Raw genomic sequence first — 26,927 nt, forward strand, 5'->3', positions numbered from 1 at the left:
ACCCTGTAGCCAGTTTGTATCAGTAAAGGAAAAAAAAAAAAAAAAACATGCGTGTGAACGAAGCTGTACCGAACCCTACTGATCCGGAAGGGAGAGACGGAGTTGGTATACCTTCAGCAAGGTATGGATTAGGATTTAAAGACTCGAGAGGTGTTGAGGGCATTAATTCTGTGACACATATGGGGTCCTTCTGAAGCTCCGATACACGCCTGGTCGAAGCTGTACCAACTCCTCTGTCTCTGGTCGAAGCTGTGCCGACTTCTGTCTTTGGTCGAAGCTGTACCAACTCCTCGCTCTCTGCCCGTCGAAACAGGGTTCGATACCGCTTCATTCAGACGTGTCATACCACTTTCGCCAGTAACTGGTAGAAACACTAGTTTCGGCCATTATTTTTCTATGCATAAGTAGAGAAATTAAGAGTTAATCTTTCAATTTCTTTTACAACATTACGAGACAATAGGACGAGATATACTTCTATTCTCATCCAATACAGAACACTGGTTAATATACACATTACTGGTATACTTCAGAAAGAAATAGTCACCCGATACTTGACCCTGCCTTTAAAATAATGGTTTGATAGTCCTTAAAAGATATACTAGTTCACCATCCCAATCCCTTTATCTTCTGCACTGCCACAATGTCAATATCATTACCTAATTAATAAACGATTAAACCAGGAAACAACATTAAGGTTTCCTACTTCCGCTCCCAATTGGCATATCTTTATTTTTTTTCATATTCATCTTCATAAGATCAACATTCCTTACCTCATCATCCAAAACAACAGCCTCTTTGGCAAGAAACTCATCTAATACACAAATAACTTCAGTGACTTTATAAGTCAGACCATTGCGTGGGTCCTCACTGAGACTTACTGCTGCTACCCATTTTGTTTTAACCTCCAGCATTTCCCTTTGTTCCCCGATCTGTCTCCTTTCTTCCTCAAGCATGACAACTTGACCCATCAAAAGAGTAACAATATTGGTATTCTGTACCACAGTTTCAGACATGCAAGTGGTATTCACACACCACTGGGAAAACTTATTCAGTAAAATCACAGTTCCGGACATTCACCTGTTCGCGACAGAAATGGACAGGATCGTTCAAAATACATAAAAAAAACAAGAAAAGACAATTTCAATACAACCAAGCCTAACCTAACCAACAAAAGTTGCTGGATGATCCAAATGGCAATAATACCGTTCCTCTAGTATTATATTTTCCGATATCAATATGTTTGCGATAGGATTGAAAGTCAAAATCTTTCAAAAGACACCAATAACCACGGGAAAAATAGTTTCGACCAAACCAAATCTAACCTCACAAATTGCTATGGAAATGAGGGTTCGAATCGTCCAAAAGACATCAAAACCCGCAAGAAAGACAATTCATGCCAAACCTAACCAAACAAATTTCGACAGAAACGAACTTCAGAATCGTTCAAGAGATATCAAACGCCACAGGAAAAATCATTTCAACCAAACGAAAATTACCATAACACCACACCTAACAAATTGCGATACAAACGAAGGTCAGACTCGTTCAAGACGCACCAAAAACCATCGGAAAAGCAAAATCCAACCACCTAGCCAAATCCGCTGGATGGCTGTAACGGTAACAATACGCCAAGAGATAATGACTGCATGTTGCACCATGTCATCAAGGCTTACCTCACCGCTCTCTGCTAACGACACCTCTGCCAGTTCGTTATAACGTTAGGGAACTTTTATGAATCATGAGAAATCATTAATATGAAGGATTTAATACGTAAAGCTTCATAAATACATTGTACAAAACACAAACCTTCCGTGATACTTTGGGTATGATATGTTAAGGCTACATTAATACATGGGATATAACATAAAGAACATTCATGCGTATATCGGATATAGCATGGAGAACTTTCATGAATACATGGGACAGGATATGATGAACTTCCATGAGTACACATGAATACATGGGATACAGCATAAGGAACATTCAAGAATCATCAGATACAACAGGAACCTATAAAAATACATGGATTATAAGAAACATTCATGAGTATATTGGATGTAACACAAAAAAAATATGAACCCAATGATTCACTTTATACTTGCCTCCTCATGAACTTGGATTTTGAGAGAATCTATAATGAATTTGTAGGTCCTTCATGTGTAATGGAAATTAAACTGGTGGAGCATGATTACCCCAACAATGATGTCTATAATGGATAGGGTTACACTAATATATCAGGCATTATGTAGGGTTAATTGACATAATAGTGCATGAAACACATATAGAATTCAATAGAACCAATGTAAACCTCACTTTACATATATTAAAGGCTGAAATTTCCCTTAATTTTGAATGTAATAGTTCAAATGCATTATAAACTTTGTGTTGATTTCCACTTTAAATAGATTAGGGTCCGAGGCTTCCCTTAATTTTGAATGTTACATTTGAAATGTTCCAAAAACACTAGTGTTGACAAACTTCAGCTAAATGGTGAAAAATGTATGCTATGGATGTATTTACATCTAAGTTGCTGTTTGTTTATCCAGAAAATGAATACTAATGGATGGTCTTACCAGTTTCGTCCAAATGTTTTCCAGTAAACAACCAAATTGGGAAGTTAGGTGGTTTTCGTAGATTCTCTTGATTTATATAAGTGTTTCATCTACTTCTACATTACAGCACTTACCTCCACACGTTGGTAGAAGCTGGTCGGCAGCCACCGACCGGGAAGGTAGGTGTATTACCGATCCAGCCCGCCTGGGTATCGGGAGGGGTAATGACAGCTGCAGCTATGAGAAACCAGTATTTCAGTGGTTGTCAAGTTGCACTCCTCTGTCCCAGGTATAGGAATGGTGAAACAAAGCCGCTGGCGAAGACTTGATACGTTAATCTATTCACACGCACAAATAAAGAAGTACACGAATGAGATTAAGATACGAGGCAGCAGTGTGTTGACGAGCCCAAGAACTTGCCCCTTTTGCGGACAGTCGACAGAGCGGATAACGCTCGTTGAAGATAAGGGGGGAACGAGCACAATACATTACATTATCAACATTATAGGTAGGAGTACATGGGACATAATGCCATACATAAGAATACATAACATCAACTTTATTCATCTCCCTCCCAGAGGAGTCTGAACCGAGTAGGACTACGATATCCAGATGTTCAACCGGCTTATGCCTGTAGTAGCTGCGTCAGGGTGATTTGGGGTGGTGGAAGGCAAGGGAAAAAACAGACCTTATGCTCCCCTCCCACACGGGCTGTTGTCGTCCCTTCATCGTTGGCGTGTTAGGAGGAGGCGGGCGGGTTTGGGAAGGTTGTGCTGACTGGCAAGGTCGAAGGGATGGCGATTGATTTTGATTTTTGCTGCAGCAGCGGCTGTTCTGCTGTGCACTGTTACTCATCCTTTGGGTAGGTGGCGCAAAAGATAGATCCAGAGTGCACATACATTATAGGTTACACAATGAGCAAAGCGTTAATATGGTTTAGGCACCACAATGAATGATTTGGCAATTTACATTGTAAATGAAGTTAATAACAGTAGAACATTAGGAATTCGATTACATGTCAAGGAAAAAAAAAGAAAAAGACTATTTACACTAAGCAAATTTATGATACTCCTCAATTATCAGAGGAAGAGCATTGTTATGGATGAACTCGGGACCCTGCGTAGCAGGGAAGAGCACTACCAAGTGGTTATGGTTTCAATTTGGGAAAGAGCGTTATCATTTACTGTTAACACTAACTCAGGTTGTTCTCCGAGTAGAAGTTTTGGGAGGAATATGGGAATAGTTATATCAAAGACCATTGCTGCACTATGCTGTCTATTATCTGCTTGGTGTCTTCTTAAGAGGCTGGGGGGATGGCCAGGGGAGTGTGAAGTGCAAGGGGCACCCATTCCTCCTGGCAGATCGACCCTCATGAGTGGGCCAGACATAGTACACAGCTGTTTTCCGCTATGTAACAACTCTAAAGTCCACCAAGGCGTCCTTGAAATCTTCCAGAAGCTCCTGGCGATCCTCCTCCAACTGCTGGGCGCTGGTGACATCTGAATTAACATCGGCCGGACATCGGTTGTGGAGCGACTGAATCTGCTATGGGTAGTTAGCAGGGATGATGATACTGACGGCTTTGGCGTCATACCAAGAGGGCAGGACGTCGTCTATGTCACGTCGACGGCGGTGTCTGTTGACATCTCCCAGGGTGAGAATTGCCTTGATGCCTCCACGTGGATTCTCTTCATTTAATTTTTTTCTTCTTTTTTGGTGTAAGTAGACCTGAGAAGCATATTCTACATTTGTCAAACTAAGTTGTAAATTCTCTACAGAACATTCTTTTTGACCCAGTATGTAAAAGCACTTCTGATATTTTTTGTAGATAACTTGCCTAACATTTCTGACATGAGGATCTGGCATCAGGTTTTGAACAATATTATGCCTAGGTTTCTTTCATGTATACATCCCTATAGCTTATTTCTGGTCAGATAATAGTCAAGGCCGTCTTTCATTTTTTTTTTTATATTGGACTTACTCGTACCGAACTTCAACCATTTAGCAGATCCACTTTGGACTTTGTGTTGGCCACCTTTTAAGATGATGCTATCATCACTCACTTCTCTCATACCCTTGGTATCATCTGTAGACATGCTCAGGTTGTCCATCACACGGGGTATTTTAACATATAATGAAAAAGATTTGCAGGCTCAAGATCAACAAGTTCTATGGCACACTATTGGTGACTCTAACCCATTTTGAGGATCCTTGTCGGTAGTAATTGCTAATCTTTTATTAATTCAGTAAAGGAGTCGGCCCTAAATTCATGCCTGTAGGTCTAACTTCTTAATTTTCCTTTGATGTGTGCCTGTATAAAGCTTTCTGGCAGTCTAGGAATATACAGTCTATCCATTCGTCATCTTGTTCTAAGATGGAGCTTCCTTTGTCATAGTTGTTTGACAGTACAGAATGATAAAGAGATGAGGCCCTGTAAGTATAAATCTCCCTTACTGTACAATGGAAATAGTTCTTGAAATTAAAGTCAAGGAGCTTTCTTTTTCTGTGTATGACCTTCTTTCCCTGGAGCCATGTTGTTTCCCAAGTAATTAGGTTCTCCTTTGCAAATAAATGCAAATTCACTTTCCCATTATGTTTTCCAGTTCTACATACCAAACTTGTTAAGAACAATGATCTGTAATTCAGCTGTTTCCAAATCAACTTCCTTAAATAGTCTCTTGCATTCTGCCATATGATAAAGAATGTTCATCAAAACATGTTTGTGCACTGACGATAAGGTGAAGAATGTTCACTAGAAAATGTTTTTGTGCTAGAATGCTTTTGTATCCAAATGAACACACACACTTCTCAAAAAATGTATGTAAACATAAGAACATGGTAATCATATTTTTCAAGTAACATTGAAAAACAGTGCCTTGGCTCCCTAACTGAAGTGAATTGAGGTTTACATAAACTCTGTATTTCTAAAATCCTTTCACTGATTTTTAGCTTAACTGCATGTATTCTCTGAGCTTCACAGCCCTCCATGAATATATGATATGGGGAATTATTATACTATGGATGGAACATGAGAACCTTTATGAACACAATGAATAAAACATGTTCAACTTTTATGAATGTAGTTATTGTTATACGACTCCAGGACCACTTTTATGGGGCTCCTGCAGCTTCAAGGGAAAAGAATGAGACTTACACGGTGAAAAGTTCCTTGATGAGACTGTACTCCCTTTCATCCATTGATGATGGTACAACCAAACTGGAGATGACTTTTCACTAGTGTTATAACCCCAAGGAAACAATCTGGTAACTCCTACATATAGGAGTATCTAAAAGTCGATAGCTGTAATTCTAGTTTTCTGCTGTTTTACCATAACCTTGTCGCTAGCTAATCCTGGTCTATTTCATCCAAGATTGATGATTTCTTTTCCCATACAAACTTAGTTGCCACATAGCTGTAAATCATACATACAATATCCAATACAAATGATACCTAACTTTTATTGCACTAACATAAACAAAACTATATGAAACCATAGTAATTTCTTAGAACAACATTGCATAATTTTGGTGACAAAATTATGTATCATTTAAGATCTCTAAATATTAGAGATCATGATCTGAGACTGGTCCTGAACCAGTGAAAATTGAAAACACACATAACCCCTGAAATTCAGTGATAAGAATATGAATGATTGAATTGACAGACACATTTGTATGGACACAAATGGAGACTATAACAATGATGCTTTGCAGATAGAAACTATTGGCTGACAGAAGTGAGGTAAGGTTTTCATAAGTTCTGCAGATTTCTAGACATGTTTCACGTACTCTTATATTTATCAACCTCACATTTTTGCTTACTTTTTTGTAGGTCTCTGTACAATTGACTGATTTAATATCAGAATAAAACGAAATACTCAATCATACCTCCTCAGTCACGTTATTTGCACATGGTATGCTATGAAAAATCTTATTCATATTCAAGAAAATACAGATTTGTAGTAGAAAACTGGTGGTGGTGAGATTGTTAAACAAAGTTAGTGGGACAGCACAGTGTTCCAAATTTTGTTATGATGTGCCTCTAAACTTTGATTTTACCAAATATTGTTTTATGTTGACTTTTTTGCCACTGTTAAAGGTGATGTTTATTTTCCTCAATATTCTCTGTGTTTGATGATTTACGTTTCACATTTTTGTATAACTCCCACGTATTCCCTGCGTGTCGTAGAAGGCGACTAAAAGGGGAGGGAGCGGGTGGCTGGAAATCCTCCCCTCTCGTTTTTTTTTTTTTTTTTTTTCCAAAGGAAGGAACAGAGAGAGGGGCCAGGTGAGGATATTCCCTCTAAGGCCCAGTCCTCTGTTGATAACGCTACCTCGCTAATGCGGGAAATGGCGAATAGTACGAAAGAAAAAGAAAGAAAGATTTTTGTATAACCTTTTACTCTTATTTTGCTTCATATTTCAGCTGATCTTCTTTTGAATCATACCTCCTTCACTGTCACAGTGCAGTAGATTGGATCCAGTGTGACTGGTGTTAACCATAAGCCTCTTCCTTATAGTAACACAGCTCATTTGAGATATAAACACACACTTGATGTAAGTCTCAGTCATATTTACTCCCTTCACATAGAACTGTCACGTGGCAAATTCTTTGGTTCTTAATGAAATTCTGATCAAAAATATTTTCAAGAAATCTACTGTAGTATCTTCTTCAGTGGTCACTGGCTTCTCAAAACTAGTCTTACTGAGACTTTTCATTTTCTGTAGTTTTGTAGGTACCTTTTCAGTATCTTAGGTTTTATGAGAACTAAAGGCATTCACATACTCTGCCTGCTTGTAATTGAGCCATGAGTGAAAAGTTACATTTGATGAGATTGTATCATTGTTTGCTGGTGAAAGGGAACACAGTCTCATTATATTTCTCACTCCAAATGAGTCTATCATTTCCCTGCAACTGGAAGAAGTGCAGCCTTGAAGCTGCAGGAGCCCCTCCAGAGAAAAATGTCCTGGAGTTATCCAATAACAGTGATGATTAGAATTCATTGTTTTTAACCAGAATATTGTATCTTGCAATGTAAAATGGTAACATCTTACAATGGCAACAGCAATACATGCTCCAATAAAGGCCATCTTGAGTGAACAGAAAAAGAGTGAGTGGAAAAGAACGAAAAAATTAATCAGGGCTCTGCAAGTATTTGTAGACCTGACTCTTAAAGGTTTAAAAGTTATAGGGGGAAAGAATTCAAAGCATTCTACAGCTCAGATGTTTGAGGAAAGAAGGTTCGATCATTATGACTAAACCTCAAGTGGCTGGTGTCTATGCAGAAACGCTAGACAAATACCTTGTCTCCAAGCCTTAGTGACAGGAACACATGGAAAATCTTATGAAAACAGTGGCCATAGTAATACAAGTAGAACAGGGGTAGAGCAACAAAACCACAGCATATAACAAGGGATCATTGAAGACAGGTAATGCCTAAAGAATTAATGAGACAGAAGGCTTTTGATTCCACCTGCTTATAGAGAGGTGGATGAAGAACCATTCCAGATCTGTGAGCAGTACTCCTTATCCGGAAGAGCATAATCTTTGTGGGTATGAAACAGATACTCACAAAAAGAAAACTTAGTGCACCTTTACAACATCAGCTTTTGTGAAGCAAGTGACTTTTCACTCGTAGGGTATCCTCTGGTATACCAGACTAGATATATTACAGTACTAGATCTATAAAATGAACATATGACAATGAGTAACAGCAACTCACTGTTTGTGTATTCATGTTGAAGAGCAAAAGGTAGCTGCAATTCAGACAATATCTCTATGCAAAAGCTGAGAAATAAAAGTGTGTTTTCATAATAAAAATGTTGATAATGTAATCTTTTTTTACAGATTTTTGGCAAAATTTTAAGTGCATATTGCAATTACAGGTTTAGGCCTGATAAGCCACAGTCTCATCAGTTTTAGAAGAATATTGTGTTGTGAAAATTGTTTTGGTAATTTCATATTCAAAAAAATAAAATTTTCATAGTTATAGGATTTCAAAGTACATCTGATGTCTCAGTTGTAAACTTCAAGTTAACCTTAATCAAAAAATTTAAAAGCCATACCAAATAAGGACTTCAGTGGATGATTAGTCATTTTGAGGCAGAGTCATGGAAGTGACTGAATGCTGAATAAAAGAGAAGCAAGGGTGTTTTTAAGAAAAGTAGGGGATGTGGATCATATTTTTGTCGTGAAAATGACAACGGAAAAGTATCTCGTCAAAGGCAAGAAGGTGTATGCAGCTTTTATGGATCTGGAGTAGAAGAGTTATTGGGTCCCTTCATAAAATAATGAAGAGATGTAAGTATGGAAGTTATGGAAAGATTAAGGGACAGCGTAGTCCTCCTGACCCTGACCTATGCAGCCAAAATATGAACATGGAATGGGTAATGTAGTCAAGACTCCACACTGTGGAGATGAATTACTTGAGAGGACCATGTAGGAAGACAGATGAAGTAAAGAAAGAAACGAGGGGGTGTATCAGTTATGGGAAGGAATGCAAAAGGAATGAATTGTGGAGTTGCAGAATGGGTAAAACATAATACTCTGAAATGGTTTGGGCATGTGGAAAGTATGCAAGATGGGGAATTTCCAAGAAGTGTAAGACAGTATGATTAAAATAGCTGGTGTGATAGAAAGACCACCTGTGATGTGGGGAAACAGGTTGGAGGATTACTGAAGGGAAAGAAATGGTGAAAGAATGCATGGAATGGTGTATGCAAGCGAGGTATGTAAGGACAGGGGAAAGTGGAGACTCTTTTGCTATAACTACCCCTTTCATGGGAGTTACCAAAGGGAACGGGCATCTATTGTGGATTTTTTTACCACAAAACTAGCATGTTTATGACTAGCAGTAATGAATTCCACTTTGTAACATATTCTCCTTGGTGAACACAATTACAGGAGAGAATTTAAGCCTCCCAGAAAATACAGTACCAGTGAATAATCACCCTACAGCACTTTTAGAAATGCTACAAAGAAGGTTTGCACTTGGAAAGAATGAAAGCATAAGAAATTCTCAAGAGGAACAAAATGCAACACTTCAGCCAAAGACATCAAGAACAGTAGTAGGAAGAAGTGGAAAAAGCTAGGAGTATGCTAAAGGAGCTCTGCTGGTCTTTAAGAACATCGAAGACAGAGATAAGGGATGAATGAATTTCACTATTGTAACTACCTAAACATTGTCATGCACCAAGAAGGATGGAAAGAAGTCAGTTTTGTGTTTTGTAATGGTAACTCAGAAAGAAAATCTTTTATTTGATTTGATTACACTTTAAGCAAGGAGATGGTACATCTTGGTATATCTTGGTTTAAAGGTCAATTGCATAACTGGCAGCCATGTCAGTCACTCTCATTTGCTTCACCTCCAAAACACAAACTCTAAGTAGAGGTCCACAAGGAGCAGTTCTTTCTCTAGCTCTCTTTGTTCTCTTCCTACACAACCTTCCATTACCTAATATGAAGACTACCTTACAATCACATCTTGACACCACAACAGTAATGTGTACCACTACATTACATGGTTGGAACAATGGCTCACACAGAACAGAAAGTCTGCATCTCCACAGAAGTCTTCAACCACTCTTTTAACCTCAGACAGACATAAATACAGCTCACACCCTCCAATCACCTTGAAAGGACAGTTTCTCTCACTGAGCAAAACACCAACCATTCTAGGCATCACATGTAACACATACTTGTCATTCAATGACACTTCAATAATATCAACACAAAAGCAACACATAAACTAAATGTTATCAAAACACTAACTGGCACCAAAAATGAAAAAGAAAGAGAATCCCTCAACATCCTCTATAAACACTTTATCACTCCACTTGGTCTTCCAACCTCTCAAAAGCATATATAACAGAGCTGAAAACCACATAAAAGTTTACACTCAGAACAACCACTAGCTGCCTCCCACATCGAAATGTTTGACATTAGTTCTACACATCAGCACTAGACCCCATACCACCCAAACCACTTTATAACTAACCACCAATCCCCAGGTAGAAATAATAAGATAACCCCTGCCTCACACTTCAGTATCCTCTAATCACAGATCCCTTCAGCCTCAAACAAATATAACATTCACAAAACACATACACTCTGAAATTATCCAACAAGCATTAAACAACCAACTTCCAAACTCAGTCTTGAACTCCAACTCAGTAGACATATACCCATCAGAAAACACACTCCCCAGACAAACATGAGTCACTTTCTCCTTCCTGCTTATGATCTGGACATCACTCATCACTACAGCATTACAAAAACCATTTCAGCATATCCGGAAACCCTTCATCCCCATGCACACTCTGCACACATTTGTAAAGACAACTTCACAGCAATTTATAACCAGTTAACTGCAACTCTCTCTCTATAATATTATGGATGTTTGACTTTGATGTGTGCCTGTAAATTTACACTTGCCCTTTATGGTCATGCTTCACACAGGAAATGACATTTGCAAGTCAGTGCCACTGGAGTCTAAAAGATGCTCAACAGGAACGTCTAGCCTTGTGAAGGAGTGCATACACAAATGGTAGTCACAGGGACAAAAGTGGGCACGATGATGCTGCTTTAGGATGGCAGCTTTGGCAAAACACTTCTGCCATATGGGGCACACAAATGGTCAACCATCAACTACAGCAATTTCCTGTAAGGAGAATAAAAAGGAATCAAATCAATAAATTTGGTTAATTTTTCTCTATCTAAATAAGATGCCTTAATACATTTGTCATTAATGTCTTTTCCCCTGCTATGTACAGCCTTATCATGCAAAAGCCTTCAAATAATTTAATCACTGTATGGAATGCAATGTGCTCATTTCTATTTCAAATTACTAGCGAATCTAATCTACAGGCATCATTAGTTTTTCTGAAAGTATCCATGCTACATTCATGTTCCTTTTAACCAATAATTCAATCATTCTTAATCAAAGCTCTGTCTTTTTCATGAAAGAGTTTCACTGCCTTTTGTATATTCCCACACAATCCCAATAATATGATCTCAATACATTTCAAAATCTTGCCACATTCATCTATCAAATTCTTCATCCTATCCAGTAAATGCTACAAAGATCCTTTGGTCTTCTTTGTCATCAACTAACATATATGTAAAAACTGCCCATACAATCAAGCTCTAGGTCAGCATGCTTGGTGAGTGTAAATAATTTTGAATAATTCATTCTATACAATGGAGTTATCATTGAATTCTTGATGGAACACAGACCATACAACGTTCTAGATGCTACAGAAGATCAAGTAAGTCTCTTCACTCAATGATACCTGAGGAACAAGGCTCTCCACTTCTGCCACCAGCATCAGAGGAAAATGCCTCTTGCTTTCCCAGCCAGTTTCTGAGGAACAAAGCTCCTCACCAGAATCAAGAGCTGAGTTACAGGAAAATGCTAAAGGCCAGGGAAGAGAGAAGAGAAGAAAATGAGCAGTTCTTTCAAAGATGTAGGGACAGACCAACCACAAAACATAACATGAAATTAGGTAAGAAACTTATTAAAGAACATTTACAATATAACAGTAATGAATAAATGTAACAGACTGAATGAAGAAACAATAAATGTAGATGGCACACAAATGTTGAAAAAGATATATGATGGTAAGGAACGTTTAAGGGATGGGGCTCCATGAGTGTATAATTCCCTTGCCATGTAGAGAACTATCTATCGACCTATCTATCTTTGATACCCATTTCCTTAGAGAACTCCCTCACAGGAGTGGCTACAACAAAAAATCTCCATAATTGGAGAACTCCAGTGCTGCTTCTTAGCCTTTAGTGCCTCACCCTTAACAGGCCACTGGCAGAGGGTAACTCTTGCACAGTGTTTTCAGAAGCTCATATCTAACGTTCCTACCAACTACTTTTACCTACTGTGTCTAAATAAAGTTCTTGCCAACTCTACAGAACAAACAGGTAATTATGCTGGAGAGTCAACATAATGTCCAGCAATCATTTTTTGCCGTGGCTAGATATAAAATAAGGGACAAGCAGAGACAGTTTACAATGCTATTTAACATACTAGTATATCATCTGGAGTATGTTGCCAGGAGAGGTTGGCACCATGCATAAGCATCCAGATACATGTGTATTTCCTCTTCTGTGCTGTATGCAATGACAGCAGAACTCACTGAGTCACCCAGAGGGTTTTCTAACAATATTGTATTGCTGTAGTCAAGAGCCTCTTCTTTTATTTCTTCTTTCATCTGTAGGAAGTAATATGTGCTGTTAATTCTCTTTAACCACATTTCAAAAAGTAGAGAGGTAACACCTTCTAAACATACCTCCATGCATTATATAAAACATAAAGTAGGAGAGGTAATGTTCAGTAAGTGTGGAAGAAAACAGTATTTAAAACAATGTACACAATACAAATTGTCTCTGATTAAGATGCTCCCCTCTGAGGTGTGAAATGTAGGTCAGGATGACCTACTTTTGGTGAGACACAGGTGCATTCATCAATATGCATTAGCATATGAAGTATCATGGCTGTACATTAAAGGGTGGCTAAGAACTAAACCTAGGGTGGTGACAGTCAGGTTGGCATAGATAGTGAAAGAGGTGATACAAAGGAATTCCAACAGCAACAAACCATTAGGTCCCACAAGGCTGTTTGTTACAGTGAAATAGAACAGAAATTCATGGATTACTGTGGTAAGAGTAGAAAGACTTTCATATTTTTAAGAAAAAAGTCTGAAAACATTTCATATTACTAAGGAGGCATATATAATGTCAGTTGTGGATTTGGAGCAAAATACTGCTCAAGCCTTTGCTTAAATGTATCTATGGGCCTGCTTTACAATGCTTTAATTGGTAAATCATTCCACATTTTAAAAACCCTATTAAACACTGTAAAACATTGGCAGATGGCATGGCACAGGCGGTGGTGGCAGTGATGGTAATGGTGATAGCATAGGAGAAGGCAGGTGGTGGTGAGAGAGGTGGTTGCATGGGTGGTGACAGAGGAGGTGACAAAGATGAAGATGTCATGCTAAAGGACATTGAAGCTGTATTGGTAAAAGTCATGGAAGTGTGGTGGAATGGGCAGTGGCAGAGACTGTAGAAAAGGTGGATGCAAGGGTAGTGGCAAAGAGGTTGGCAGAGATGGTAACATGGGTCATGGAAGAAATAGCAGCACATGTGGTGGCTTAAGCAATGGCAGAGCTAATAGCACATATCATTACAAAGGTACCTGTAGTAGCTGAGGTGGCTGAGGGGCTGGTGACAAGGGGACGGCAGGGGATGTGGTACTGGAGATGGCAAAGATGGGATGACAGAAGTAGTAGTACTGGCTAGAGAGGTGGTGGCAGAAGTGGTTGCTGAGGTGTTGGCAGAGTTGGTGGCTGTAAAGGAGGTAGCAGAGAGAGAGGGTGAGACAGTGCAAGTACAAGGAGTGATAGTAGTACTGGTGACAGAGGGTATGGCATAAGTGGTGATGTAAGTGGATGTGATAGCAGAGATGGTGACACAGTGGTTGCCAACAAGGAGGTAGTGGTGACTAAAATGTGGGTAGCAGGGGTGGTAGCATGGGTGGTGATAGCAGTAGTAACAAAGGTGGTTATACTGGTCATGGCAATGGTAGTAGCACAGGTAGCAGTAGAGATGGTGGCAGAGGATTGGCAGAGACAGCTACAGCTGGTGAAAGGGGATAGCAGAAATGATGGCACAGGTGGTTGTATGTCTGTGGTAGAAGTGTTGGTAAGGTATGGGCAGAAATGTTGGTGGTAATGCTCGAAAGGAGTGGCTGCAGTAGTGGTAAACGGACTGGCACAGGGAGCTCTAGTGATAGTGGTAGAGATGGTGGCACAGGTAGTTGAAGAGATGATCTCAAAATCAAATGGGACCTCCCTTACACCAAGGAAAGCATTTTTTGCAAATCTTTATGAAAGATGAAATGCAAAGACAGTCATTTTCAAGTGTGATATTGTGACCTTCCCTTTGAAATTCAAATCTCAAAATCACAAAAGTGTTACCTTGCCTAAAGGGGAACACACAAGTCTCATGAAATCCATGCCATACAAGTTTAGCAGTGACCTTGACCTTTTGTTTCAAAATCAAAATGGAAGTTTCTTGCTCTTAGGGAAACATATCAGATCATGATGAATTCTGTCCAGTACAAAAGAGGTTACTGTGCAGAAAAATCACAAAATCTATAGAGATTTTTCTTGTCCTCTGGAAAACACCCATGGTAAGTGTTGATAAAATCTGCACCACTGAATTACAGCAACAATGAAATAATCTCAGAGGGTAGCAGAGACCTTAACCTTTAAACCTTAAACCTGAGTAACTGTGGTGAAATGATGAAGCTCTCATCAATATTCATCTATTTATGAAGTTACATAACTCGACATCAAATAGCAGATGAGACAGTTTTAGACCCAAAACTAAACAAAGACTTAGACATCTAACCTAAAATCAGAATAACTGAGGCATGAAGACAACATGCTTTTGGTGTTATGCTGATGTGCTCATCAATGTGCATCTACATAATGTACGTGAAGTTACATCATATGGCAGCTGCAACAGACTCGGACATAAACTTAACCAAGGTGAGGATGCCATATGTGACAGCATATGTGGACACGGTCACAGATGAAGAAGGTACTCCAACAGTTCTTAGTTACATGAAGGCTACCAAAAAGACACATACCTTTGGCACTAATACCTATACCACTGAAACAATGATGGGGTTTAGGCCTAAAGTCAAGGAAATTAACACAGGAAGCTGAGTGGCACAAGCAAGTCATGGCAAGAAAGGAGACAATGATTTATCGGTCTTTGAGTTGCTTTAAGGAACATGAACTTGTTAGTCTTAGAGTTCCCAATGCTCACACAACACTTTTGCAATCATTTCAAGCAAATGAAGGTGAAAGGAAATTCAGAATAAGAGAAGAGTTTCATAGCCTACTACACCCTGTTTCTGATCAGCTGGAGTCATCAGACTATGAATGGGGGGATAAAGATTCAATGGAAGAGGGGATGTGGGACTCCATTCCTGTCAAGATGACCTTCATTATATGGGTAGCAGAGCTAGAAGAATCCCTATCAATGAAACAATAGTAATCCAAGTTCAGCTAAGAAAAACAATGAGCCCTCCAAAAATACCACAGCTGGCATTTTATGAGGAGAGGACAGGGGTATGGATGTGCTTACCTGCGATTCACATAGATAAGACTATGGCCAGAACTTATGGGTATAGAAATAGCACATGTATATAGATTTTACTTTACGTTAGAGTATCCAGTCATAGTTGGAAGGGTCGAGGTAAATCAGAAAAAGAAGTGCATTTTAGGAGTGCTTCTGGTGACTGAGAAGTCATATTGGGTGCTTTATTGGTCTGAGATCATTAAAGAGGGAAAAGAAAAGGTCTTTGACTCCACTGAGATCATCCCAAATGGAGCCAAATCATTCTCTCTACCATACATCAATATTCCCTGCATAAAGCATTTTAGCAAGCAGGTCTAAGAACAGCAACACATTGTGGCAAGAAGTTAAACAGTGAAAGACTGTACACAGGAGGAGGAATTTGAGAGGAGGGGATATACATGAAACATAAAAGTCAGTTTATAGATGGCTAAAGAAATTCTGAACCAAATGTGAGCATTAGGTGTTTCTGTATTAAAGTAAGCACAAACAACACCATTGGAGAGGAAACAATACAGAATTAACAGTTAGAGATCTAAGAGTGGAGAGGTAAGGTAGCCTTGAATAACCGAGTTTCAAGAACATGATTATTACTATCATTATACAGCCCCCAAGGGCTGCTGTACACTCAGTAGCAGAGACAGGATGGAATCCTCTGAAGTGAAAAGATGTTTGATGAGACTACCCACTCTCATAATCTGATGATAATACAGCCTTACCAAAGCTGAGATGGCTCAAGAAATTCTGAACCAAATGTGAGCATTAGGTGTTTCTGTATTAAAGTAAGCACAAACAACACCATTGGAGAGGAAACATTACAGAATTAACAGTTAGAGATCTAAGAGTGGAGAGGTAAGGTAGCCTTGAATAACCGAGTTTCAAGAACATGATTATTACTATCATTATACAGCCCCCAAGGCTGCTGTACACTCAGTAGCAGAGACAGGATGGAATCCTCTGAAGTGAAAAGATGTTTGATGAGACTACCCGCTCTCATAATCTGATGATAACACAGCCTTACCAAAGCTGAGTCTTCACTTGTGGTGCAGTCTCAAAAAAGTGGAATCTGGCAACACAGAATATGAACAGGTGAGGATGTAGACAGTGTTCAACATATGAGAGGTTGGACCTGAACCATTGAATGGTGCAGAAAAGGTCTAAGAGCAGTGTCAGAGAGCTGCAAAGGGTCCTAACTGCTTCGTGTATGTCAAAGAGGCCCTAAGAACTGATCAGCCTTCCTCAACTGGTAGCATCATTGTGACTCAGCACCAGAAGCCACTGTCTGGATGTGTTTTGTGTGAGTTACATGAAAAAAGATGTACTTCAGAAAAAGGTGTGCGTGATAAAGATAAAAGTGTGCATTAGTGGTTGTAATTCCAGCAACCCATTCGTACTTGTGACAGAAATGAAATACAACAATCTGGGCTATCTATGATGGACTAGGGAGGGGAATGGTACATCAATGCAGTCCTGGCTCACTGCATCCCTGTCAACCCTCCTTAGAGCTAAGCAACAGTGATTCCCTGATCACTGGCTGCCTGCTTCCCACTATCCATGCATCAACATGTATGAAAGAATGAGTGTTACAATGTAGGGCTCTATCCTTAGCTTCTCATCTACTGCTAGTGACCAGGGTGATACAAAACACCTGTGGATACTCTAGAATTATAAAACTCACAAGCAGCAACAATCACAAATAAAAAATGGCTGCAAAAAGAATCAATAGCAATTCTAGCATTACAATAAGTCACAACAAATTCTTAAATTCTTTCACCTTTTCCAGTCTTTCTCCCTCCCCCATATCTATATCACAATTTTGTACTCTTTCTCTTACTTTATAGGGCTTTCCAAAATCTATACTTTCACTCTGTCTCCTTTTACAAGCCATTACATTTATTTTCAGTTGCCTAAGCTTACACACGACATAAAACACACTTATAACCTTCAGCAACTCTTCTACACTCTCAGAAAACACCAGAACATCATATGCAAACAGGCTTGTCACTAGCCACCACACCTCACCACCACATTCAATCTCTGTACCCCTTTCCCCAAGTTTTGCTTTCTTCTCTCTTGTCATTCCATCCATATCTATGTTAAATTGCCATGATAACATCACACAGCCCTGCCCCACACACACACATGTACCAAAACTTTTGCTGAAACTCTCCATCCACTCATACACATGCCAATGCTCCTCTATAGAAAGCTTTCAGATCATCCAACATTTGTCCCCCTACTCCATATATTCTAAACACATCCCATAAAGAATTCCACTCAACTCTTTCATATGCTTTCTCCAGATCCATGAAAGCTGCATACAGTTTCTTACCTTTCGCTAGACACTTTTCCATGGTCATTTTTACTGCAAAGATCTGATCCACATCCCCTACCTTTCCTAATTCCCTTTCGCTCCTCACCAATTCTCCATTCAGTCACTTCCATCACTCATCAATCAACATTCTCAGACGCACTTTTCCTGCTATACTTAACAGACTTATTACCCTAAAATTGCTACATACATCTTTAGCACCTTTTGAATAAAGAAACAATAATGGCTTTCACCCCATCCTAATGCACAATATTCTACTTCCATGCTAAATTACCTACCAAATGATCTTTTCCATCAAAAATTCTCCATATTTCAGCATTTCAGATGAAATCCCATCCACTCCTAGTGCCTTTCCTATACTCAACCTCATAATCACCCTTTTTATCTCCTTTCTTTGAATAAGCACCTGGACTTGTATCCTATTCCTTCCATCCTCCATTCCCATGCTTGTAACAACTACTACATCAGCTTTTCCCATATTCATCAGTTCTTCAAAATCCTATTTCCATCTTCCTTTCATTTCCTCATTATGATTCAGCAATTCCCCTTACACCTCACATTCAATTTCCACTCATACATCCACCTCTATCCCACCTCTATTTTCTACAAACTTTTCACTCAACTTTCTTCCAAAATTTTCATCTACTCTTTCTTTGCTTTCCTCTATTAGCATCTTAACATCCCACTTACACATCTTATAATCTTCCCTCCTCCTTTGCTGAACTTCAACTGGTGCATTAGTTTTGAGCAATCTACCATGTGCCTTTTTCTTCTTTTCCATGGCATTTCTAATCTCATCTGTCCACTATGCATTTCCATTTTAATTCTTTTATCTCATAACCTTGCATACAACTACTAATTCTTCGACCTTTATCAGACATTCTCTAAACATTCACATATGACTGTATCCCTACAATTACTGCACTTTCAATTAAACTTTCAATCATGCTTCTTTCATACTCCTTCCTTGCATTCTTTCTGATTCATCTTTCACTTGCCAACATTTATACCTTTCTATTCTTCCTTACACCACAAATCAACTTCTCTCTGATTCTCACATTTACAAAAACACCAAATTGTCAGAATTTCCAATGAATCCTCTCACAATGCTAGCATCCAGCACAACCTTTCTTCCACTGCCACATAACCAATCAAAGCCTCTTGTTCTTCTCCTCCATCATTTCTCATCTACATATAACTGGAAATCATCTTGTGCTGAAAAAAAAAAGTTTGCAAGTAGATCCTACTCAGCAAAGACATCCATAAGATAACTTCCATTCTCATTTACTTCAGGCACTTCACATTTACTGACTACCTTACCTATCTAATCCAATCCCACCTTCACATTCATATTATCCATTACAATCACCTTCCTCTCCTTCTCAAACCCTTTTATACAGTCATTCAAATTTCTCCATAAATGCTTCATTTCATCCTTACCTTTCACAGTTTTCATATTCACAGGGAGGGTCGATGCTCTCAGTATCTGAATCCTCTGGTGCCTTTGCAGTTGAAAGCATTGTTGGCTCTTCTTTCTGGGGTATGTCAGTTTTTGGTGTATGCTTGAAGTACTGTTGGCTCTTCTTTCTGGGGTATGTCAGTTTTTGGTGTGGACTTGAAGTTCAATAGTGCTTGCATCACACACACAGCCATGCCTTGCACATACACAACTGGGTGTTGGCATGGTATACCTCCTAAAATCATTTGGAAATAATCAATGCATGTAACCAAAACCAGCTTGTGTGCAGCAAACTTTTGCCTATCACATGCAAGAGCCACATCAGTCAAGATGTTCTGAAATATAAACAGATAATGCAACTTTTTTTACTAAAAAGGTCTCCTTTGATCAGTTTAGAAAATTTTGAAAGGGCTAAGTGATGAGAAAAAAGGGACTAATATTGGAAGATATTTAACTTAAGTGATATAGATATGACAGTTATGTGTGAATCTTCTGGGGAGGATAAATCAAAGAGAAGGGCAAAGAGGAAAATTAGAACCACCTAAAATAATGGATGAAATGGCCAAAGATGACTAAAAAAGCTGCAGCAAAGCATAAAGTCAGCAGAAAATGGAGACTAACACGATACCATGTACTTACATGATACAAAATGTTAAAAGAAAATTAAACAGAATACACTTGAGTGAAAATATGCACATTTAGACCAAAAATGCTGAAGGCCATAATAACAGCAAAGAAACAATTAATATGGTATGACCAAGATTTTTTTTCTCATTTTAAAACAAGTTGAGGTAATGACCTGTGACCCATGGCCTCTCATTCAGGCTTACTTGAGCTGAGCGATATGGCAATATCATCCATTAACATTGTCATAAAAATCAATACCAATATTCATTATATTTCTAATCATAATTCCATTGCTAATGTAAACACTTGACCTTAAGTAATGATCATCAGCATTCATTAAAGTACATTTATCACATCAAGACACAAGGTCACACTCCTCCCATTTCCCTGTAGCATCAGCATCTTACAAACAACCCTAATGCCCTAGTTCTTCCATTGCAAGGTCATCCTCGTCACTTTTTCTATGTTGAGACAGTACAGACAGGTGAGTGCCATGAACATCAACAATATATGTATATTCTTTCTTTCATATTCGTGCACTATTACTTGCATTAATGACGTAGTGCCAAGATCAGATGAAGAAAGGCCTCATATTCTCACATCCACTCTGTAGCTGTCATGTGTAATGCATCAAAACCAAAAGCCCCATGTACCTTTCTGTGGTTTCCCATGGATGCTTCATTTGCCTTGGCACAGTCCACTGACAGTATATTAGCTCCTGTATACCACAATGATCCTATTCACTTTATCATATGCATGCCTTTCACCCTTCAGCATGTTCAGACACCAAGCACTCAGTCTTTTTTTTCAATCCTTCAGTCTTCAATTTGATCTCCTCCTTCTCCCTGCCCTCTCTATTCCTAATACATATATTCTCTCTGTCAATCTCACCTCACTCATTCTTTCCAAGAAATTTCAGCACATCCTCTTCGCCTCTCTCAAAGCTACTCTTATTATTTCAAGTTTCTATTACCCTTTCATTACTTATTCTATCAAACCACCTCATTCCACATATTGTCCACAAACACTCCAGTTCCAATTCATCAACCCTCCTCATCTACAGCTCATGCCTCGCATCCATGCAACATCGAGACTACTAGACCTTCAAACGTACCCATTTCTTTTTCCCTCCCAGGTAACAATTTCATTTCCAAAGATTCCTCAATGCTTCCAGAATCTTAATCCCCTCACCCACCCTATGACTCAATTCTGCTTTCATTTGCTGCCATGTCCACTCTTAGGTACTTAAAACACTTCTCTTCTTCCAAATTTACTCCATTCAAACTCATATCCTAACTAACCTGTACCTCTGCACTGCAAAACCTAATAACCTTACTTTTATTGATATGCTCTCAACTTCCATCTTTCACACTTTCCAAAACTCAGACAAAAACTTTTACAGTCTCTCAATTAAATCTGCCTTCTGTGTTGTATCCTTAGAATACAACAACTGACTCACTTCCTAGGTCCCCTAACCCCCAGCATGTTGCATACTCACCCTTGTAATACCTCCCATACCATCCCATCCATAAACAAATCAAACAGCCATTGCGATATCAAACACACCCCTACCGTAGACTCTCCTTCACTTGGAACCACTCATTCTCCTATCTACCTACTCACACATGTCTTACAATCTTGATGAAAACTTCTCACTATTAATAATAGCTTTCCTCCCAAACCATATATCTATAAGTCCTTCCAGAAGGCATATCTATCATCTTTATCATATGCTTTCTCTGGATAAATAGATGTCAGATACACATCCTACAGTTTTTAAGTATTTCCCTTACAAATTTTCATCATTCATGGGACAAAGTGCATTGGAACAATGTGGTGTACTGGGGTTGACATGCTGTCAATAGACTGAACCAGGGTATATGAAACATCCAGTGTAAACCATGGGGAGGTCTTTTGGGACTGGACATGGATAGGGAGCTGTGGTTTTCCTGCATTACACATGACAGCTAAAGAATGGCCTTCTTTGTTCCTGGAGTGATCAAGCATGAAAAAAAAAATATTGGTATAGATATGGAATTGCCAGTTATCCTGGGCCAATGAAGCAACTTATCTCATTGTGACTAGTCTGGGTGATCATCTGCCAGTAGCTCTACTTCTGCAAGAAAATAAAGTTTCCTTAAAATATACATTTATCTTCCCCCCATGTCCAAGTAATAGGAGCTAGCTGCCTACTGAGTTCAACTGAAGTCAAAGGGGAAAGAAATTTGAGGTTTAAGGCCTTGATCAGTTAATGACTATGCCTAGGACTCTACAACCCAGGGCTGAACCAGTATCACCTCTGTACACTAATGTAATTCTGTTCTACTCCCTACCTCTACAAAAGCTTCCTATGTGGCCCATATGTATTAACACCAAGGAAACTGAACCAGAAAATACAACCAAAACAGAGCACATGGACAGAGAATACACTGAAAGAAACAGAGAACCATAAGAATAATCTATTGAGAGAATCCACCCTCCAATCACATGACTTCCTCCACTTCACAGAAAATAAACCAGCACAAAAAGCCTTGTAAGAGGGTATGGGAGAGAGGAGGGAGGCAGGGCAAGGGTGAGGCACAACATAGATAGCCTTAATGTCAACTGTTGCTCCATCACCAAAATGCTATAATCATTAAACACCTTATCTCAACATTCTATATTTCTTCCATTCTTATCTAAAGAACACCAACAACAGACAATAATACAAACAAGAAAACCATAACAATGTAAACACATTTACAGTAAAACAATTAATGAAACAATAAAAGGGATAATGATTCATTGTAAACTAGCATAAGTTGTATGTGTATGTGCAATATAAACCCAGGAAATAGTCTGCACTCTGATTTCCCAGGAGTTGTTCAGTGATGTCAATCTGATGGAGGTCACTCACTTGATGAGAATGGGTCCTTTCAGTTCTTTTTAGCAAATGTTTCAATGATTCTAGCATCAGCTAAAATGGGTAATTAGGAGGCTGGTGTCAATTAAGCCTCAAAATTCTCCAAGGAATAATTTGTTGCTCACAGGACAGATGTTTTTAGGAAATATTAATACCAGATATGGAAACTTTATGGTTCTGACTTGACAAAAATAATTATAGGAGAATTCCCTCTTCCAGAATGTGGCTAGAAATTACAGTAATTCTGTGGCCAAAGGGTTAAACGAGCAGTGGCTGTAGATGGGTACCTTTGGGTTATTCAAAGAGGATAAGTGAATGCTGTTGCCTTCTACCTAATTTATGTGGGCAGTCAGTCCTAACCCATATATTCCTAGGGAATATCCCATGCTTGTGAGACAAATTCCAAGGACAGAATGGAGCATGAAAATTACCCTGGAAAACGAACAAAGCAGATATAATTGATGATATATTAGCCTCCTGGCAAGACAAGTACCACAATCATGTCAAAAATAATGGCAATAAAAACACTTAAACAATATCAGTATACAGTAGAATAACACTGTAGCTCAGTTCAAGGAAAAAGCAATTTTTTCCAAGAAAAGTCTGGCCTCAGTACTGCATGTACCCTACCTCTCTGAACTGTCAACTATGACTAAATGGAAGAGATATTGTTCAGAGATATGACAGCATATTAAGGGAATGGCTTGGTGAGAGACTGTTATAGTTTCAGTGTATAACTGTTCACACAACCCTGCATGACACACTTCAGGTACTTTTTCTTGCATTTAGTATGAATGTGGCACTATTAGCTATGTGTCCGCCAATGCTCACTCATTCAATTACACAGTCTTGTTAAAACTACAGGTGATACACAAAAAACTTACCTTTTCCCTGAGAATGCTCAAAGCTTGCATTATATGTAGCTCCATGATTATTCCAGGTCAAGGATTCGCATTCATCACCCATAATGGCACTTCTAGCTGCAATGCAAAAAAATTGCCCTTAAAGCACAGTGCAATCAAACATGAAAATTACCATGAGAAAAAGAGAGCTACAATACCAACCAAAGGTTATTTTCAAGTCATGGATTAACATTAACTCTACATGGTAATGTTAGTTCCATCAGCAACACATTTTTTTTGTAACTGAAAAAAGGCATACATATAATAAAACAGATGTGGTAACCAATTCTAACATCCACTATTTCATCCATGAACTAAAAACATTTGTCAAAAAATCTTATATGATAACACTTCATTATGTACTAAATACATGCAAAAAAGGAGGTTAGTGTCAGAGTTGAAAGTGAACCAGATAGGTCTGGGAGACTGCCTTTGACAAAGGATATTATATGTATGAAATGGATTGAGTACTTTCCAAGATTGGTTGAGGATGCTTGTATAAGAGATGCAGCTACTATTACAATGGAATAAGAAGTCAGGAGAGAGAAAAATAGGAATGAGAAGAAAAGACTACAGAGTAGGTGGTGAAAACAGCAAGAATTCATAACAGAGAAGTTGATGGGTATGGACACAGTGGTGGATGAGATGGTGACAAATGGAGATAAAACAGCAATAGAATGGATTGCTGCATGAAAAAGTGGTTGTGTGGCTGATGAAAACATAGTCAGTAATTATTCCACAATTCAAAGACGGCAAGACTGTGACCAATTACGTACATCAATCTAATTTCTGACATCCCATCCCTTCAGGAACTCCCATCAACAAAATAAGTCTCCGCTTATCCCTGTCCTTACATGCCTCCCTCACATTCACGATAGTAAGCACAGCACAGTCTGGTACTGACATGTCTTACAAGGTAGCACTTGGTTCTTTTCAAATTTGCACAAACTTCACCTGCTATTGATACCTCATATATAAGCACTTATGTTGCACTAGTCCTCATTGCTTCTATATATGTGAGTATATTGCTTCACTCTGACATATATTGTGTCACTATAATATGTATTTATGTTTTAAATCATTACTGATCATGGTTTATCCTTATTATTTCCATTATTATCATATCACTGAGTGATAATGAGACTAACAGTTAGCTTGTTTAATGATTTATCTAATTTCATTGCATACACATCCACAAAAATATCAACACCAGATGATGTTGGACATACTACTAAGTCTCGTAATATGTGCTATCTTAGTAATATGCTCTCTTCAGAAGATTTAGTTTACCCTGAGGCCTACATCACTCATTTCTTGGTTGGTTTACTTTCCTTTTATAATTTTCTTATGTTTGTGAATATTTTTATATTCAAATTCAGGTGGTATGAAGAGTTTAAGGTGTCCCAAAACTGAAAAGTATGTTAAATATATCAAAGAGCTTTGAAAACAGGGAAAGATCTCAAAATGAAAATTTTAAGATCCCAAAGATGAAATACACAATATTAAGACATGCTAATGAGAAAAAAGAAGATAAGGGACAGTTATGGAGGACTCGAACTTTGAATAGAACTCTGACAAGAAGTAATGTATACAACAGTAATGAATTAAACAACATCAAGTTAGTTTACAACAAAAAAAAGTCGCTGCCAATTTTCCTTAAACTTTTTAAAAATCAGGATGTGTAATGTGTACACAACTTCACACTGATTGCAGTAGTTTCTTGTTTCAATTATGTTTCAAAGATAACTATAACGTACATATACGTATATAAATTCATTGTTTGCCATAACCGGAGACAGCTATAGAAATAAGCAATAGAAACTACAATTCATTGAAGCAACATGTAGGTCTGAGTGTCGTCTTACAAATACCATAATTTTCAAAGTAGATTTGCATTAAACATCTAATAACAAAATCACGTTTGCTGACATATCTTAGAGCTAATGTGCCCCACTAAAAGGGATGCTTGAGAGTGTACGAGGGATGTGGAGTGGCTGTTGGCGTGGCGTTCACGGTGGCGTCACCATCTGCACGCAGGTGACTGACAGATGGACGCTCCGAAATGCTCCTGGATGACGCGGCGTTCCAACATGCTGCTTTTCCATTAATTTCACTTAAGTAATTAAAGATGAGTACTGTCTCGACCTATATTGGTTAAATACCTTGCGTAGAAGTTGTCGCCAAGCAGTAATAACGCCACGCCAAACTGGAAAACCATAAACGGCCGGAAGTCCAGACATTTTCAGCATCAGCTGCCACTTCTCTCACTTGCTTCCAGATGTAAACAAACATCTGGCATCTGCTGGATAAATTATTTAAAGTCAATTATATAAAATATGTTATAATCAAAATACGATTTTTTTTACGCAGGACTAACAAATTCAATGGTAGTATTATTTACCTAGCAAAATTAGCGTTACCTAGCATGTAGCAGAATAAAGAAATTATTTGTCAGATGTAAAGGATGCTTCAAAACAAACGCGGTGGCTGTGTGAAAGCTCCAGACATGAACTTAATTAAGGTATAGAAGTTGATTTTCCCTGTCTGACTACTAGTGTGTATATGTGTATGTCAAGTCTTGAGTGAATAAGGCCCTATCACAGGTAACTAACCTACTGAACGTGGATGACTAGCGTGTAAGTGCACATTCCACTGTGAACTATCTTGTAAACAACACGTCCCAACATGAATTTTTGGTTCATATTGATATCTGTAATATGTCTGACAAGAGACGATTCCTCAATATCCATTACTGAATTACTGCATGTGATAACCTTAACACTGCTTCAGTGTGATGACCCAAATCTTTAAGATGTACAAATATTGCATCAAATTCTTGACCGTATCTTTACAGGGGATATTGCATTCACAACCTTTCTGATAGTTAAAAGAATTTCTGATAAGACTTTCCCTGACCAGATTATTATTGCTGAAGACTTCGGTGATTTTAGAAGTTTTAACAAAACAAGAACATTATGCAAGTTCTCACGA

At 38.5% G+C, this 26,927-nt stretch overlaps 2 long non-coding RNA genes across 2 annotated transcripts; one reads left to right on the forward strand and one right to left on the reverse strand.

Annotated features, from left to right (window-relative positions):
* The first annotated feature begins 3,275 nt into the window (after nt 1-3,275).
* LOC139755112 (uncharacterized) lies at nt 3,276-6,811 on the forward strand. The gene is made up of 2 exons (XR_011714031.1): nt 3,276-3,414; nt 4,008-6,811. It is a non-coding gene; the product is annotated as an uncharacterized lncRNA (long non-coding RNA).
* On the reverse strand, nt 4,720-26,222 carry LOC139755111 (uncharacterized). The gene is made up of 5 exons (XR_011714030.1): nt 26,099-26,222; nt 23,919-24,014; nt 19,487-19,740; nt 12,593-12,776; nt 4,720-11,212 (listed from the first exon to the last, which is right to left on the reverse strand). It is a non-coding gene; the product is annotated as an uncharacterized lncRNA (long non-coding RNA).
* Nucleotides 26,223-26,927: the final 705 nt, after the last annotated feature.

Source organism: Panulirus ornatus, chromosome 18, assembly GCF_036320965.1.
Source record: "Panulirus ornatus isolate Po-2019 chromosome 18, ASM3632096v1, whole genome shotgun sequence".
NCBI lineage: Eukaryota > Metazoa > Arthropoda > Malacostraca > Decapoda > Palinuridae > Panulirus > Panulirus ornatus.